This window comes from Sus scrofa, chromosome 10, assembly GCF_000003025.6.
Source record: "Sus scrofa isolate TJ Tabasco breed Duroc chromosome 10, Sscrofa11.1, whole genome shotgun sequence".
Taxonomy (NCBI): domain Eukaryota; kingdom Metazoa; phylum Chordata; class Mammalia; order Artiodactyla; family Suidae; genus Sus; species Sus scrofa.
The window spans coordinates 59,423,251-59,439,479 of NC_010452.4; the positions used below are offsets into that span (position 1 = coordinate 59,423,251).

At 48.7% G+C, this 16,229-nt stretch overlaps 1 protein-coding gene and 1 long non-coding RNA gene across 10 annotated transcripts in view; both read right to left on the reverse strand.

The window, feature by feature from the left end:
- CAMK1D (calcium/calmodulin dependent protein kinase ID) overlaps nt 1-16,229 on the reverse strand; it is a 430,651-nt gene that overhangs the window by 223,710 nt on the left and 190,712 nt on the right.
- Nucleotides 2,188-5,389, reverse strand: LOC110255711. Its single transcript, XR_002336411.1, has 2 exons — nt 4,690-5,389; nt 2,188-4,640 (listed from the first exon to the last, which is right to left on the reverse strand). It is a non-coding gene; the product is annotated as an uncharacterized LOC110255711 (long non-coding RNA).

Sequence of the window (16,229 nt, forward strand, 5' to 3'; positions counted from 1 at the left end):
TTAGAGAGCAGACAGAAAACAAAGCAACTGATTAGCCCCCAAGTCAGAGGAGATAAAATTCAAAATCAATTAAATGTCTTCCCCCAAATCAGGGGCATCAAAAATGAGGAGATTTCGAAGTACGATCACAGGTAGCTAAAATTACTATCGGCAATGTCAGTTTATTGGTGACTTATCAATGCACGAGTCTGATGAATGGCCGATTATCCACTGCTAGCTCTGCAAGCCTGGGCAAGTCCATTGATCTCTCTCAGCTGTAACTGCTCATGTGTAAAACAAGTAGGTGGAATTAAAATCTCTCAGGTCCTTTATGGCTGTAAAACGTTATGCTTCTATGATTCTGGTCACTCGAGAGTTCTTTTATCCTGCACGTGGCAGCTTTATGTCTGCCCAGCTAGATGCATGAATTCATTAGGAACTGAACTGGAAAAACCAAACAAATCACGCCCATAGTTTGTAAAAGTGCATTCACTCAACAATCATTATGGAACAGTAACTATGAATAAAGGACTCTCCCAGGAGCCATGGAAGAAACAAAGAAACAGAGAACTCTAGCTGAGAAGTGAAAATACACACACATTCTTAACTCTAAATAAACAAAGGATTCAAGGCCCTCAAATGATACAGAAAGTTCTACAGAAAACAACAAATACTCTGGTACAGTCTGCGTGGCATCTCTAAAGGTTGCAAAAAGAATGAGTTAATGGTTGTACTTCTTTTTTTTTTTTTTTGGACATCTTGTAATTTGCATATTTTAACCTGCAAATGATTTTTGTTTCTTTTCAGTTTCATTTGACCCCATCCACCCCCTCTCCCTTCCACTGTGGGGGTTTGGCACCTGACAGTTATATTGAGCTGGTCTCTGCTGCCAAGGGCGCGGAAAAGGACGGTTTATGCCGGGATGTTGGCAACTCTACAGGTGACAAGACGTTCTGGCCAAAGAAAACCCTGTCTCAAAAATGACTACATAACTGCAATGAAGGTGACAGGGATGGAGGAGACACAGGTAGTTGAAGAAGTCCTCATAAAGGACCATATTTAAAGAGGGAAACTTAGGGGACACTGGGCGGTCTCTGCAAGCAAATAAATTGCTCAAAAAAGCCATCAGAACAAGGCACGTTTGCTTCTTTAGTGGCGCCTTGCGAGTTGTCTCAGGTCCTTGGGTGGGGGATGGGATGAGTGCTTCATTCAGATTCAGACCAAGGGCAAGAGTTTGAGGACCACCCTTCTGCGGACTCGAACACACCTTAAGGGGATACTAAGGAGGAGCTACTACTCCCAGAAGGGAAGAGGCGGGCTTTTCCAACCCCCACTCCCCTTGGCGGATAAAAACTGCAGCCCACGGGGCTCCCGGGGACAGAGCTTCCGTGCCTGCCCGCTTGCATCTCTCACAAGCATCCTATCCTAATAAATCTATTTCTTGCCAATCACCTTGTCTCTTGCTGAACTCCTTCTGCGTGGAGACAGAAGAACCTGAACCTCAGTGCGTCCAGACACAGGGTGAGGGATTCTAATTTAAAACTGTGGGTTCAACTCCCAGTCTGGGTTTAGGCTGGGTTCAGGCCGTTACTACTGTCAGTTTCAAAGGGGCAATGAAATGTTCCCATGAGCTGATTTTCTTCAAAGTCCCACTCCTAGCAAGTGGTAAATACTGAAAATGACCATTTCCGGCTGCCCTCCACCACTAGCTGAGGTGGGCGGAGCAGAGAGGGGGAGAGAGATGCAGTTTCATAACATTAGAAAGCCTTATATTTTCACTGGCACAAGAAGAAGTGGGGATAGTTTCTCTCTTGCTCCTTTCTGGCTGGGAAGCCTGGTCTTGAACATTTGCAGCTCTCTTGCAGCCCTCCAAAAATACTTTCATTTTCTCCCGCTTAAGAGAAACATGCAAATCACAGAACCAAAGGCAGTTCACTGCCCAGGAAGAACATGCACCCCTGGCCAGCACCTTCAAACTGCCTCCAGCCACAGTAAACAAGTCAGCCTCTCTGACACACCCAACCATTTGGTTATATTTTACATGTCTGCTCCCTATGGGGGGTGGGGGGGGGACTGATACAAAAAGAGGAACTTGAAATTGATACATCTCACTCAGGTTTAAAACGGACAGTAAATTACTTCCTTGAACAACAGCTGAGAATTACAAATCGGTTTGTTAGAGGTTTATCATTTGGGTTTTTTTTTGGGGGGGGGGGTTGGTGTCCAGTTCAGTGGAAAGGCTCTCTTGCTCTACAACTTCCTCTCCAGAGTGAGAGCCCCGAAGCAGGTGCACTGAGGAAGGAGAGCCCTGCCTGCAGGAAACAGGAAGTTCTTAAAGACCAACAGCCCCTGGTTTGTCAATTACCAAAACCAAGCACCCAAATACTGACACAATACTTCCTAAATCTGATGAGGGATTTGGAGGTCCTGCCTGAGCTTGACAGTATGGCCCCGCAAAGCCTCAAACAATTAGCAAGCGCTTTTTGAGGTCAGGGTTTCTCCATGTGTTCCTGCACATTTGCCTGGGTGTGCCTGTTTCAATTCCGCGACTAAAAGCGCCAGGGGATGCTGCTAAGTATGCAGTCAGTGCATCTAATCATTATTCGGAACAAGTTCACCCTCTTCAGGTGGCCACACCAGCTTCAGGATTCTCCCCACCCAGTCACTCTGGCACACATCTGGCAGATCTCTGTGCCTTGCAAAGCTGTCACCCACATAGGAGATACAGAGGGACAACCAGCAGCTTTGGTCCCCAGATGCCATGCCAAGCACAGTAAGGTCTGAACTCCTCAAGTTTTTGTTTGTTTGTTTTTTCCCCACCCCTTTGGGAATATTCACTCTGGATTTGCTATAAATGAACCCATTTCAAAGTACATGGATGTGAGCCCCTTTACTGAATACTCACATTCTCCTGCAAAGCTGTATGTAAATACATCCTTTAAAAACAACAAAAAATAAAAAAAAATTAAAAATAAATAAAAAATAAAAACAACAACAAAAAGTCGTGGTTTAAAAGAGCTGGAAGGCAAAATCTTCAACAAGTCACCCTTGCCACAGCAACTCCATTCTTTCATTTATCTCTTGGGCTCACTGGCAACAAAGTCATACGTCTTGGGAAAAAAAAATCCACAGAGATGCTATGGCAAACCCAAATATGCATTCTCGAGCATCCAAGAAGAAAAGGAGAGTGAAGATATTTTTCTAAAATGAAACGTAAAGATGAACCGTTTTATTACCAAAACCCTTTCACCTGCACGTTCCTCAGGCCCCCTCAGGCTCTGCTCTTCCTGCTGTGCTTGTTTTTCTGGGCCAAGGATTCTCAGCCCTGGCCCCACACCAAAGCCACCTGGGAGACTTGTTTTTAAATCCTCATGTCCAGACCCCAGTCCAGACCCCAGAGATTCTGATTTAATTGATCCAGAATAGGCTCCAGTGGTTTTAATCCACAGCCAGCATCCAGGAGCACGGACTATAGTCGAAGGCGTACATCACAAGGACCCATCACCTCACCCTGAATAAATGTGTCCCAGAGGGTCACTGTGCCACTAGCTCCAAATCTTCCGGAATTTTGTATACAGGATATTATTAGAGGGACGGCAAACAGTTGTTGGCGCTGGCGAATGTTGGAAATCAGAGCGTATTTTAGGAAAGCGCTTGGGGGCTGGCTACTCCCCAGTCGTTGCTTATTAGTTTTAGGCTATATACTGCCACAGCCTCTCCCAACATGGCAGGGAAGTCTGCTTCCCTTTAGAAAGAAAGGAAACCATAAAATCAGAGCATGGTAATCTGAGATCATTTCCAAGTCGACAATTAACAGAGGAGGAAAGCGAAGCCCAAAGGGAAGATGATGAAAACCACTCAGAAAGATGCCCCAAAGGACGAGCAACCCAGAAAACAGGACCACAGCCCAGTGTTCTGGGAGGAGCCGGGTGCAGCGCAGACTCTGCTGCTGGGGACACCCACGCCTCAGTGACTTGTGTTCCTTTTCAGTAACAAAGTCCCCTGAGAACAGCCCTTCCAAAAAGCTGCTCTCAGTGCCCGAGTCAGGCAAGTTCTAAGCTGTCAGCATCAGAATCAGGGAGCATTGCGGGGAGTTTTTTATCCCCGCAGAAAGAGTGTTCTTTCTTCTGCGATGATACCTTTCCTGGGTGATCTATGCTAATAACTTTTTTCTTTCGTGAAACGTCTGTCGCAATAGATTTAGTTGGTTGGCTGTGTATACAGAGTAGCTGCTCAATTAACGTTTCCAGAGCAACTGAATCGAAAGCTCGAGGACACACAAGGAACTGCCGACTGTGTGAGGCTCTGGGTACGTTTTTTAACCAGCAAGGGAGTCAATGATACCCTCTGGCAACCAGCAATGGATTCGTGCTTCAGAGCAGAGAGGTATCTTTGCTTGAGATGCAATCTATTTCAACGGTTCTATAAGACCCAGGACTTAGCCTCAGGCAGTCAGGAAGGTGAGGAAGAGGAGGAAAGCACTTTTCCCGCCTTCTGCGCACATCTCTCTTGTAATCAATGCTGTTACATCAACTGAAGACCACAAGGACATGATAGGAAAAAAGGCCAAACCTTGCCTGACAAGTGTGGTTTCTTGGTGCCCATCGCCAGAGACAGGGAGTGAGACAGCGGGACTGATCCAGGGTAGGAAGAAGGCAAACCTACATCTTTCTCTCTTGGTCTCTTTCTCTCTTGGTCCAGAAGGCAAACCTACATCTTTCTCTCTTGGTCTGAGGGGCAGTGCTTTCCGTCCACCTGACCAGCGAGGGATGGTGGAAGCAGCCTGGGAACGAGGAAGGCTGGTCCCCAGACGGACCCACACAAACAGGACAGAAACCGGGGGCTCTGGAGCACAAACTACTGTGGATGAAAGACACAAGCAGCGTGATGGTGGAAATCTCTGTGTGTCATTGTTCCTTTGTACACCCGCGCATCGCACCGTCTCAGACAGCCCACAGTATCCAAAAGCAGAGACACCAAAGGAAGCTTGTTTGCCTGTGTCTGGGCCTCGAAACAGGTGGTCACACTCCTCAGCATGAAATATGGAGCAGAGGTGACCCTTGTGGCCGCAGGGGAGGCCGGGGGTCAGGCTCCTTCTTTATGGGGTCTTCTCTTGGAACTAGCTTTGGAGAGCAGGTGTCATTTTTAATCAAGAAGTCAGCTTTCTTAACCGCGGGAGGGGCATCTCTACTAAATTCCTCCTTTGGCAGATTTCACTCACTTTCTTACGTAAACACCATGACGTTTCAGATAAAAATTTGGTCTTATTTGAATTCTCTTGGGCTCTTCCCTTTACCTCTTGAAATCCCGGAAGATGGGGCCCATCCAGCTTCTTCCAGCTTCCCCTGGCCAGCCTCTAGCCTCCAACAGGCTTCTAGCTCTGAGATGAGCTCTAAGGGAGTTAGAAGCCGGGGGGGGGGGGGGGGGGGCAGTGGGGGTAAGGGGAGCACTATGAAAGGCAGGCAGAAAGGGAGACTTCTGGAGCCTGGGTTCCTGCTTGCAGCTCCTGCAAAGCACAGCCCCGGGGCAACTCCAGTGGAACCAGGCTTCAGGAGGAAAGGCAAGGCCAGCATGTTCAGGCCACGTGACTGTCAGTTGGTTATGAGTGTACTTGTCTGTACTGAGCGAAAACAATGCAAAACAATCTACACACAAAAGCAGATCATCCTTGCTAAAAGCCATGAGACTGGCCTGCATCTCCCGGGGGCTGAGTCCCTCCCTACAAGGAACCCTTTAAGGATGAGCTGAGGACGTGCAGTGCAAAACGGACAAGGTCCGGACACCTCTGATGTGATAAGAGAAACACTCCTTTTCCGAGGGATAAAAAAGGCGCATTTTGAATCCCCGGACTCCCCTTGTGGTGTGAACAACCTTTGAGAAGCCCCTGTGACAGACAACCTAGGGTGGGCTGCTGGGCTCACAAAGATGCCCCACTTCTGGGCACAGCTCCTAAAACACCAAGATGGGCCCCAAGGGTCGTGTTTACACTGTGTGAGCCTGACCGTATCTGCTTGATCCAAGGATAACTTTATTTTTTAATGACTGCACTCATGGCACATGGAAGTTCCAGGGCCAGAGACTGAATCCGAGCGGCAGCTGTGGCAACGCCAGATCCTTTAACCCACTGCACGGGGGCAGGAGACCGAAATCGCGCTTCGGCAGCGACCTGAGCCACTTGCAGTCCGATTCTTAATCCGCTGTGCCATGGCAGGAACTCCGATCCAAGGATTTCTCTTGACCTAAGACAGGTCTATGCTGTCCCTGGAACTGGAGATTTGGAAAAGAGAAAGGAGAGAAGGAGGAAGGGAGACAGAGAGACAGACAGGTGGACATGGGTGAGACCGGAGGTTGAATTATACCAACGGTTATACCCGAGAAAGAAGATGAGGAATTCCTAAGACGAAGTTTCAGGAAAAGACCTGATCACCTCTCCAGGAAAATCTTGGCTGTTCGTTTTTATCTTGGATTAGCTCAGATAAACCACTACTCCCATAATAACATCTTTCGCTCAAGCCAACTGGAGTTGGTTTTCTTTAGCTCATAAATGCCATAGGTCTGTGCTGGGCCATTATGACTGAAAAGCACCGTAGAAACGATTCAAAGCTATTGAAAATATTTCTCAAAATACTGTGCAAGACTTCTTATAGGTTTGGTGCGAGAAACCCGCTGGGTTCTTCATTCCCATGGGTTGTCCCGAGCACTGGAGGCTTTGAAGATTCCCCGAAACCCCTGCTCTGAAGTGGCATTCCCGTGAGAACACCTGTCAGGGCAGGGACCCTGGCGAAACCCCTCTTGTTTCAAAAAACTTAAAGAAGCTGATGACGGCTTACCCGCCACAGCTGATCCTCAGTGAATACTGGTGCCAGGCACGCTTCAGAGTGCCCCACTCACTGGGGAGAAAAAGCCCTGTCTTGCTGTCCTAAAGCCTCCAGCAGGCCTCAGAATGGCCCAGACGGCAGGACACCAAAGACGGGCCTCAGCAGCCCAGACGGAGGTTAGGGCCCCCGCTGGCTCCATACCTGGTCACCCCCATTCGAGAAGCCATGGCAGGAACAGAAAGGAGGCCCTGGACTGGGACATCTGGGTCAAGGCTTTCCGCCGTGTGGACCAGCAAAACCAGCTTCGTGAGGTCACAGAAATGCAAATCTGGGACCCAAAATCTGGACTGGGCCCAGAGTCTGTGTTTTCACAAATCCACCCCAGGTGGCACTGAAACCTCTTTTTTTTTTTTTTGTCTTTTTGCCATTTCTTGGGCTGCTCCCACAGCATATGGAAGTTCCCAGGCTGGGGTCGAATCGGAGCTGTAGTTGCCAACCTACGCCTGAGCCACAGCAACGCGGGATCCGAGCCGTGTCTGCGACCTACACCACAGCTCACCGCAACGCCGGATCCTCAACCCACTGAGCAAGGCCAAGAATCGAACCCGCAACCTCATGGTTCCTAGTCGGATTCGTTAACCACTGAGCCACGATGGGAACTCTGTCTCTTGAACTGGGAAAACCACCAGTTTTAATCTTCAATTAGTTCCAAGAAAGACTGGCCACGTTGTGGAGAATTTCTCAGCAAGGGTTTATCCTCCTTTTCCCTCTATGAAGAGGAGGAGGCACGTTTGCTCTGAATGCCAGACTAATGACCAAACCCAGCGGCCCCAAAGTCCACAAAATTGACTAGTACTCTTCTCAAGTTATGTGTGATTTTCCTCATTTCAGTCAGTTAGTTAGTCTGTTTTTTTTTAATCCAGGCACGGTAACACATTTGTATTAGGAGGAAATATGATACACACACACACACACACACACACACACACACACACACACACAAGGCGTAGATTCTAGAGAGACCTAGGTTTAAATCTCAGTTCTGGCAAGCTCCTGAAACGTCTTCGGTTTCCTCAGCAGTCAAATGCAATTCAACAGCTGCCCTACGGGGTTGTTCTAAAGCCTGGAGATAAAGCCACATAGCAACAGGACTGTGTGCGCTTGACAATGGATATGCTACTTTCATCAGCAGCATCACAGTGCCCTCCTCCCCAGCACCACCAGCCTCATCATCCTCATCCTTGCCACCATCATCCACCTCGTCATCACCATCGCCCTCATCATCAGCATCACCACCAACCTCACCATCATCTCCGCCATCACCACCACCCTCCACCTCCTTATCATCACCACCCTCATCACCACCCTCCTCAGCATCTCCATCCTCATCAGCACCATCACCCTCATCATCAGCATCACCACCAACCTCATCAACGTCCTCATCATCTCCGCCATCACCACCCACCATCCTCATCACCCTCCTCAGCATCTCCATCCTCATCACCACCATCAGCATCCTCATTGCCATCAGCATCCTCATCAGCAGCATCACCACCAACCTCATCATCTCTGCCATCACCACCATCTCCATCCTCATCAGCACCATCACCATCCTCATTACCATCAGCATCCTCATCAGCAGCATCACCATCACCCTCATCAGCAGCATCACCACCAACCTCATCAACGTCCTCATCATCTCCGCCATCACCACCCACCATCCTCATCACCCTCCTCAGCATCTCCATCCTCATCACCACCATCAGCATCCTCATTGCCATCAGCATTCTCATCAGCATCACCACCAACCTCATCATCTCCGCCATCACCACCATCCTCACCACCCTCCTCAGCATCTCCGTCCTCATCACCACCATCAGCATCCTCATTACCATCAGCATCCTCATCAGCATCACCACCAACCTCATCATCTCCGCCATCACCACCATCCTCACCACCCTCCTCAGCATCTCCATCCTCCTCGCCACCACCACCCATCTTCCTCCACCTCATCATCACCATCGTCCCCACCATCATCAGCACTACCACCCCAGCACCCTCGCCCTCAACCTCACCACCACCCCATCATTACCATCTCCAAGTCCTCTCACATGGATGGTGTACTTCTTAAGCAGCAGCCTCTGAGGCTTTAGTCAAGGAAGCGCAGTTTTGTTCTTCCTGAAGCGTCTGCATCATCCTCATCCTGAAAACTCACTGAAAATGTATTGCTACTTTTCCTAGTAGCAATATACCTAGTAGAAGCCTCTTCCCCTTGTTAGCTTTTTGTGTATTTACCTACGTCGTAGGGTTCGGCATCACGATCAGCATCTACGCTCACACAGTATGAAGCAGAACCCGAGCTCCCCGAGCCCAGCGTTGTGCTCTCCAAGCACACGAGATATAAAAAGGACAATCGGTGCTCCCAGGAGGGCAGAAATGGTTTCCACTGAAATCCTGTGGACTCTGTGCCTGAGTGCTGACAGCTACTTTGCCCTCAGAATGTTCTGATTACTCTCAATCTGGTTAGTACATTCACACTCATGCAGCCCTTGAAAAAATAAAAGCTCAAAGGGGAAACATTACCTGAATGAGAAAGACCAAAGCATGGAGTATATTAGCAACATGAAGATACTCAGACTGATTCATGACTGTTAGCGACAGACAACAATCTACGGGTCCTCCTGGGAAAGAGCATCTTTTTTGATGTTTATCTTAAAACACATCTGGGATTTCCCGTCGTAGCTAAGTGATTAACAACCCCGATTCGTATCCATGAGGATGCGAGTTCAATCCCTGGCCTCACTTCAAGGATCCGGCGTGGCCGTGAGCTGTGGTTTCGTGTAGGTTGCAGGTGCGGCTCGGATCTGGTGTTGCTGTGGCTGTGGTGTAGGCCGGCAGCTACAGCTCCAATGAGACCCCTCGCCTGGGAACTTCCATACACTACAGGTGCAGCCCTAAAAGGCAAAGCAAAGAAACAAACAAACAAGCACATCTGGAAATGGGAGAAGCTATTTTAACAATAGCAAGTATCAAACTGTATGTTTGCCAGAACAACGTCTCTTATACGACATGCCAAGGAAAAACCAACTCCTGTGATGGGAGGCATCAAATTTAAGAGCCGTCACCTCATCTGTTTTCTCGAGGTAGAGCTCTAACTGTCCCAGTATAGACAGTGTTTTCTAAAGTCTCCCGATAAGACAGTTCATTCCAGTATTAGCAATCTTCCCCTCCCAAGAAATTGTTTCTATCCGACTTAAATTTCATCTATGACTTTTGAACGAGTTCAGAAGTTGCCACCCAAAAATTCGTCACCTGGGCGTACTGAATATCCTGAGTTAACAGCAAATACAAGATAAATACTTTGACCCTCCTTTTTTTTAAGAGCAAGAGATGAAATTCCCATTTGAAAGGTGTCTCTTCCCTGTAGCAGAAGGAAAGGAACTTGCTTTTTTTTTTTTTTTCTTGGCCCACACCCACGGCATGCGGAAGTTCTTAGGGCCAGGGATCGAATCTGAGCCACGGCAGTGACAGCAATAGTGACAACACCGGATCCTTAACCCCCTGAGCCACTAGGGAACTCCACAAAGTACCATCCTTATCATTAAAGGCCAGAAGGTGACAATGAGAAAACCCTACACAAACAGACCGAGTTAAAATAATGATTATGTTTCTTTAGTTTCCCCACACAGTTTTATCGCTTTTCGACAATGTCTTTCTTTGTTCAACCTGCTAGAAAAGCAAATCGTTTTTGTCATTTCTTTGGGTCTTCGTTCTTTAGAAAGCTTCCCGTGTTCCACAAAGCCTATATTCAATAAATCTGTATGCTTTTCTCCTACTGATCCATCTTAGGTCAGTTTAATTCTCAGATCCAGCCTCAAAGAGCCCTAAGAGGGTCAAGTACAAGGCTGCCTCGCATTCACCTCTGTGTCCTCAAGTGCCACATCCTGATCCTTGTCCCACCAATGACAAGCGGGGACTGCAGTTCATTTCTCTGGAACTCTATCTGACTGCGAAACAAAAGACATGGATTCTCAGGGCCACATGTTATGATTCTAAAGCTTCAAGAACTTAAAAAAAAGCACAGTGCCCTCACAGAATGCCAGCCACGCAAACACAGTAATAAATATATGTTAATGGCTGCCAGTTGTCTAATTTCTCCAGGTGAAATACTAGCAGCGGTTTTTGGCTCGCGCCCCAGAACCTAATTTCCAGCCTCTAGCCCTTCCTGCATCTCCTCCTGCAACCACCCCAGGCACTCCTGCACCCTCCCTAGGCTGGTACCCAGATAACAGGCCACGGTATCCCGTGACTCTTGTCTTCCTCTCCCTGTGCAGCAGGGCTGAAATGATACACTTCATTTTGTTACAATTTACATTCCATTTTTCCGAGGACACAGTCTTTGGATACTTGAGCTGGCTAACAAGCCCTGTTTGAACAGTGAGGCTTCTGCAGACAAAGCACATTTCGTACTGTCATTTGAATCAGAGTTCTCACAGAACTGAATCTGTAGCTAATTCAACACTTGCAGAGGCACCAGTCTGTTTGTTTCTTCCTTTTTCTTCTTTTCCTGGCAGCCTGCAGTACATGGAGTTCCCGGGCCAGGGATCAGATCCGAGCTGCAGTTGCAACTTACGTCACAGCGGCGGCAAAGCTGGATCCTTTAACCCATTGTGCTGGATGGGGATCAACCCCTCATCCTGGTGCTGTAGAGACGCCACAATGGGAGCTCCAGAGGTACTAGTTTTTATACGAAATACTACAGCCTGGGAGGCAAGCTTCTGGCCCCAGCAGGTTCCAGCCTTCCATAGACAGCACGATACATATATATGTACATTTCAGTCTGACTACATTGGTACAAGCCAAGATTTCCAATTCAGAAATATCCGTTCGTTAGGTTACTTACAGATCATGTTGATGAGCCAACTGCAGTCTAAAGAATTACCTAGAGACAGGTGAGGTCTGGCGCACGCAAGCAGGTTCAGAGGACTAAACCTCACTGCAGGATGCCAGCTGTGCCCCAAAACCCTGTGTGGTTCCACGGGGCAATCTTTGCCTCCATAGAAGAGATGGGATCACCAGATTCTGTTTTTTTGTTTGGGGTTTTTTGTTGGAAGATTTTTTTTTTTTTTTGGTCTTTTGTATTTTTAGGGCCGCACCCGCGGCATATGGAGGTTCCCAGGCTAGGCGTCGAATCGGAGCAGTAGCTGCCAGCCTACACCACAGCCACAGCAACGCCAGATCTGAGCCGCGTCTGCGACCTACACCACAGCTCACGGCAACGCCGGATCCTTAACCCACTGAGCAAGACCAGGGATCGAACCTGCAACCTCATGGTTCCTAGTCAGATTGGTTTCCACTGCACCATGACAGGAACTTTTCTTTTTAAGTTTTTAGGGCCACACCCGCAGCACATGGAGGTTCCCAGACTAGGGACTGAATTGAAGCTATAGCCAGTGGCCTACACCACAGCCACAGCAACACCAGTTCTGAGTCGCATCTGCGACCTACACCACAGGTCACAGCAATGCTGGATCCTTACCCCACTGATCGAGGCCAGGGATCGAACCCGCAACCTCATGGCTCCTTGTCAGATTCATTTCTGCTGGATTCTCTGTTTAAGGAAAAAATGCCCGAGGGAGACACAGGAGAAAGTGCTTAGAGTGGACACCTTTTTAATGACTCTACGATGGGAAGACAGAGCAAAAAGACACCATCTATGAACCAGGAAGCAGTGCTTTGATCTTGGGACTTTCCAGCCTTCAAAAGTAGGAGAAATAGGCTTCTGTCATTTATAAGCTCCCCATCTCGGGTATTTTGTTACAGCAGCTGCACAGACTAAGACTGGAGGTAGATGCAGCTAAACCATGTCATAACTAAGCTTTATAGGAAGCGAGTGTTGGTCAGCGGGGTCTGGGGTTTCAGAAAAATTAAAGGGAATCTATGCTTTGAAAAGACGATGATGTCTGGTGACTCAACATTAACTGGGGCTCTTTGAGGAAGCAGCTCAGGACCACAGCGCGACAGAAGCCGTCTTGGAAAGAGCTGGTGAGTGAGGAGACGGGCGAGGAAGCCCAGCAGTCAATGTACAAACACAATTTAAAGTCTACTAGAGCCTACCCACTTGCAAAACAAAAAAAAAAAAAAAAAGAGAGAGACAGAAAGTAGTCTTTTAGGGAAAGATGGTGAGAGGAAGGAAAGAAAAAGAAGAAAAAAGGAGAAAACGAGGGACGCTCTGAAGCCATCGGAAGCTGCACGGCGATGCCACCCGTCTAGAAGTCAGCGCTTCAGAGGAATCCTCTCACTGCACCCTGTCACTATCATGAAGTGCTGGCTTCCTTTGGTGCATCTTCAAAACCCCGCCTATCATCACGACCTACCTCGGGGGCTGGAATGTGTGTCCCCATGAGTTTATGCATCTGGACGGTACCAACCGCGATCCACCACCTGATGCCCAGTCTCTTGGTCTGTGCACGTCGGCCCTGCAGCAGCTCTGTCCCGCCCTGCCTCAGCCACAGGCATCACTCCCTGCCAGGAGCACCAGCTTCCTTCTGGTTAGGACTCCTCCCCTCCGGCCAGGACCTTCACAAGCACACCCGCGTCTCTGATGTTGCTCTCCTCCACCCTCACACCTCACACCATGGCAGGAGTCGCCCTGAATCTTTCCAACATCCCCTCCCAAACCTCCTCTATGCCACACGCCTCAGCTCCCTCCTCCTCAGGGGCCAGCAGAACCGAACCCGCCATCCTCCTGAAGGCAGTTTTAACTAGAGAAACAACCCCTGGCTGAGGGGCAGCTAGGAGCCACCTCTGCTGGCCCCATACCACCCTTGTTGTAATCTTGTAGCAAAAACGTGCCTTATGTCCTTGCTAGCAGCTCTGCTAGCCTGCTCCAAGCTTTGGGTGTCGGTTTCGTTTTTTGCAATCCTGTTTACTCAGCTTCTTAGGCAGGAACTCTGTCTGCTCAGGAAAGGGGTGTGGGGTGGGGGGTGGGGCTGCTTGGGAAAAACAAGACCCGGAAGTCTGTGTTGTATAAAATCTACCCAGAACAAAGACCTGGTGCTCAGACTCTGGAGGTGACTCCTCTGAGCCTGCACTGGTGCTGAATAAACCTGGCTATTCGGCGTCTCCGAGTGCCGCCTGCTCTTTCTGCTGCCATGGTTTCTGCAACCCTCCTGGGTAAGCACCTGGATGCTCAGAGCCATCCTCCCGGCTCCTTCTCACAAGCACTTTCTCCGACACTCCAGCCGCACTTCCAAACTCAGCCCCCACATCAGCTCCCTCTGTTCATGGCTGTTCCAGCTGTTCGAGCCACTTGAGATGTTTTCCCTTCTCCCTGCTGTCCTTCCAAGGTCAGTCCAGCACCTTCTGACTCCCCAGTGACCATGATCCGTCCCTCTTCCAAACCCCTGCGCCAAGCGCCTATGCCTCTCCTGTGGCACGCTCAGCCCACGCAAGCACTCTTGGGTGCTTTGCAAAGCCTCCTTCTCTCAACTCCTAGTTCCTTGAAGCATGGACTGCATTGTGGTTATTTTGGAAAGTGTGTTTACAACGATCAACAAGGTTCAAGGAATGAAATCTATTAACTCAGCTCAGAACGGTGCCCATTTCTTTACAAAGGGTGGTTTCGTTGCTGAAACCGTAGTGCCATCAATAGCATTTTTTCATGTTTCAAATTCTGGAAAAGCTGCAAACAGGAGAGGAAAATCTCAACCAGAATTATTTTAAACAATAGGGGCATGTCCTTGGCATGCCATTCAAACACTTCTCTCTGTGGTCTCCATTTTATTTATTTTCACTTTTTTATTTTTCTGTCTTCTTTCTAGGGCCACACCTGCCACGTATGTAAGTTCCCAGGCTAGGGGTGGAATCAGAGCTATAGCCGCTGGCCTACACCACAGCCACAGCCATGCAGGATCCAAGCTGTGTCTGTGACCTACACCACAGCTCATGGCAACGCCAAATCCTTAACCCACCGAGCGAGGCCAGGGATCGAACCTGCGTCCTCATGGATACTACTCGGGTCCGTTACCGTTAAGCCACGACGGGAACTCCCTCTGTGGTCTTACCACATGTCCCATCTGGTAAGAACTCACCACACCACTGGGAATTCTGCTGGGATTTAATTATTCTATCAAAACTTTAAATTTTTAGTTTCTTAGTGCTGCTTTCCAGCTTTGAAATGAATGCCAATTTGCCACTCTCAAACGTTTTCGTTAAAGATCCATATGCATATGTTTTCAAAATATGTGAAGATTCTCTTCACTCAAGGAAATAAGGCATTTTTCTTTTATTTTTTAGAGGGAAGGGAACACACATTATCTTCCTCAATCTTCCCTCCGGGGACACTGGTCTAATTCCAAGCAACAAAACGTACAAAGCACCTACTCTGCAGCAGGGACCTTGCCAGGCACTAGAAGTACATGGGGACCTCAGCTCGCATCCTTATCCTCAAGGAGCTTTAAGTGTGGCGGGAAAGCAAGACGAGGAAAGGGGCAGTTACTCCACACGGTTGCCAAGTGGTACAAGGGAGGAAAACACGAGATGCGACTAGAGCCCAGAGAAGGGCCAGCTATATCACCTTGCTTTCTGAGGCTTCCTAGATCAAAAGGTAAAGGTGCCAGTGGGTCATGACCTCAGCACATTCTGAGCCAGTAAGTTGGAAAGGCTGCATTTCCAAGAACTCCCGGGAGATACTGCTGGTCTCCGAACCACGCGCTGAGCAGCAAGGATGCAGAAGACCTGACACCCCACCCCTGCCGCCCCCGAGAGGCCAGGCCAGGCCAGGGACACGCATTCCAGGCAGAGGACAGGACGTGAGCACAGGCGGAGAAGAGACCACAACGTAACCTCTCAGAGGGAAATGAAAGGGGAGCGAGCAAATTAAAGACCAGGAAAAAGAACAACAGTCTTGAGAGGGTGATGTGGCCTCCTTAAACAGATTAAAGAGCTCCCCAACTCCGAGTAATTATAACAGGACACATCTACATTATTTAAAAGCCTGAGGAGTTCTCCCGTGGCCTAGCGGGTTAAGGGTTCAGCGTTGTTGCCACCGCAGCAGCTTGATTCACGGCAGTGGCGTGGGTTCCGTCCCTGGCCCCGGGAACTTCCACCTGCCGCAGACATGTCCCCCTGCCAAAAAAAAGAAAGTTCGAGCTATAAAATTTTTTTAAAGGGATCAATTTAAGTCCCTGGACTCTTGAACTCACAGCCACCCAGGATCACTGTCACAACTAGGGGAAAAGGATAATTACCAACACAGCACCCTAGGGTCAAGAACTTACAAATATTCCTTTCCTGGGCAGGTTTTATGATACATTCATAAGGGCTTTTTGTGCTGTCATCTGCTCACCACACAATTTTTGAGAGTAGAAAAGACAGGTTTCATGTGGATCTGTATCCTGAGTAGACCAAGTTCAAGGCAGCAAGCTCCTA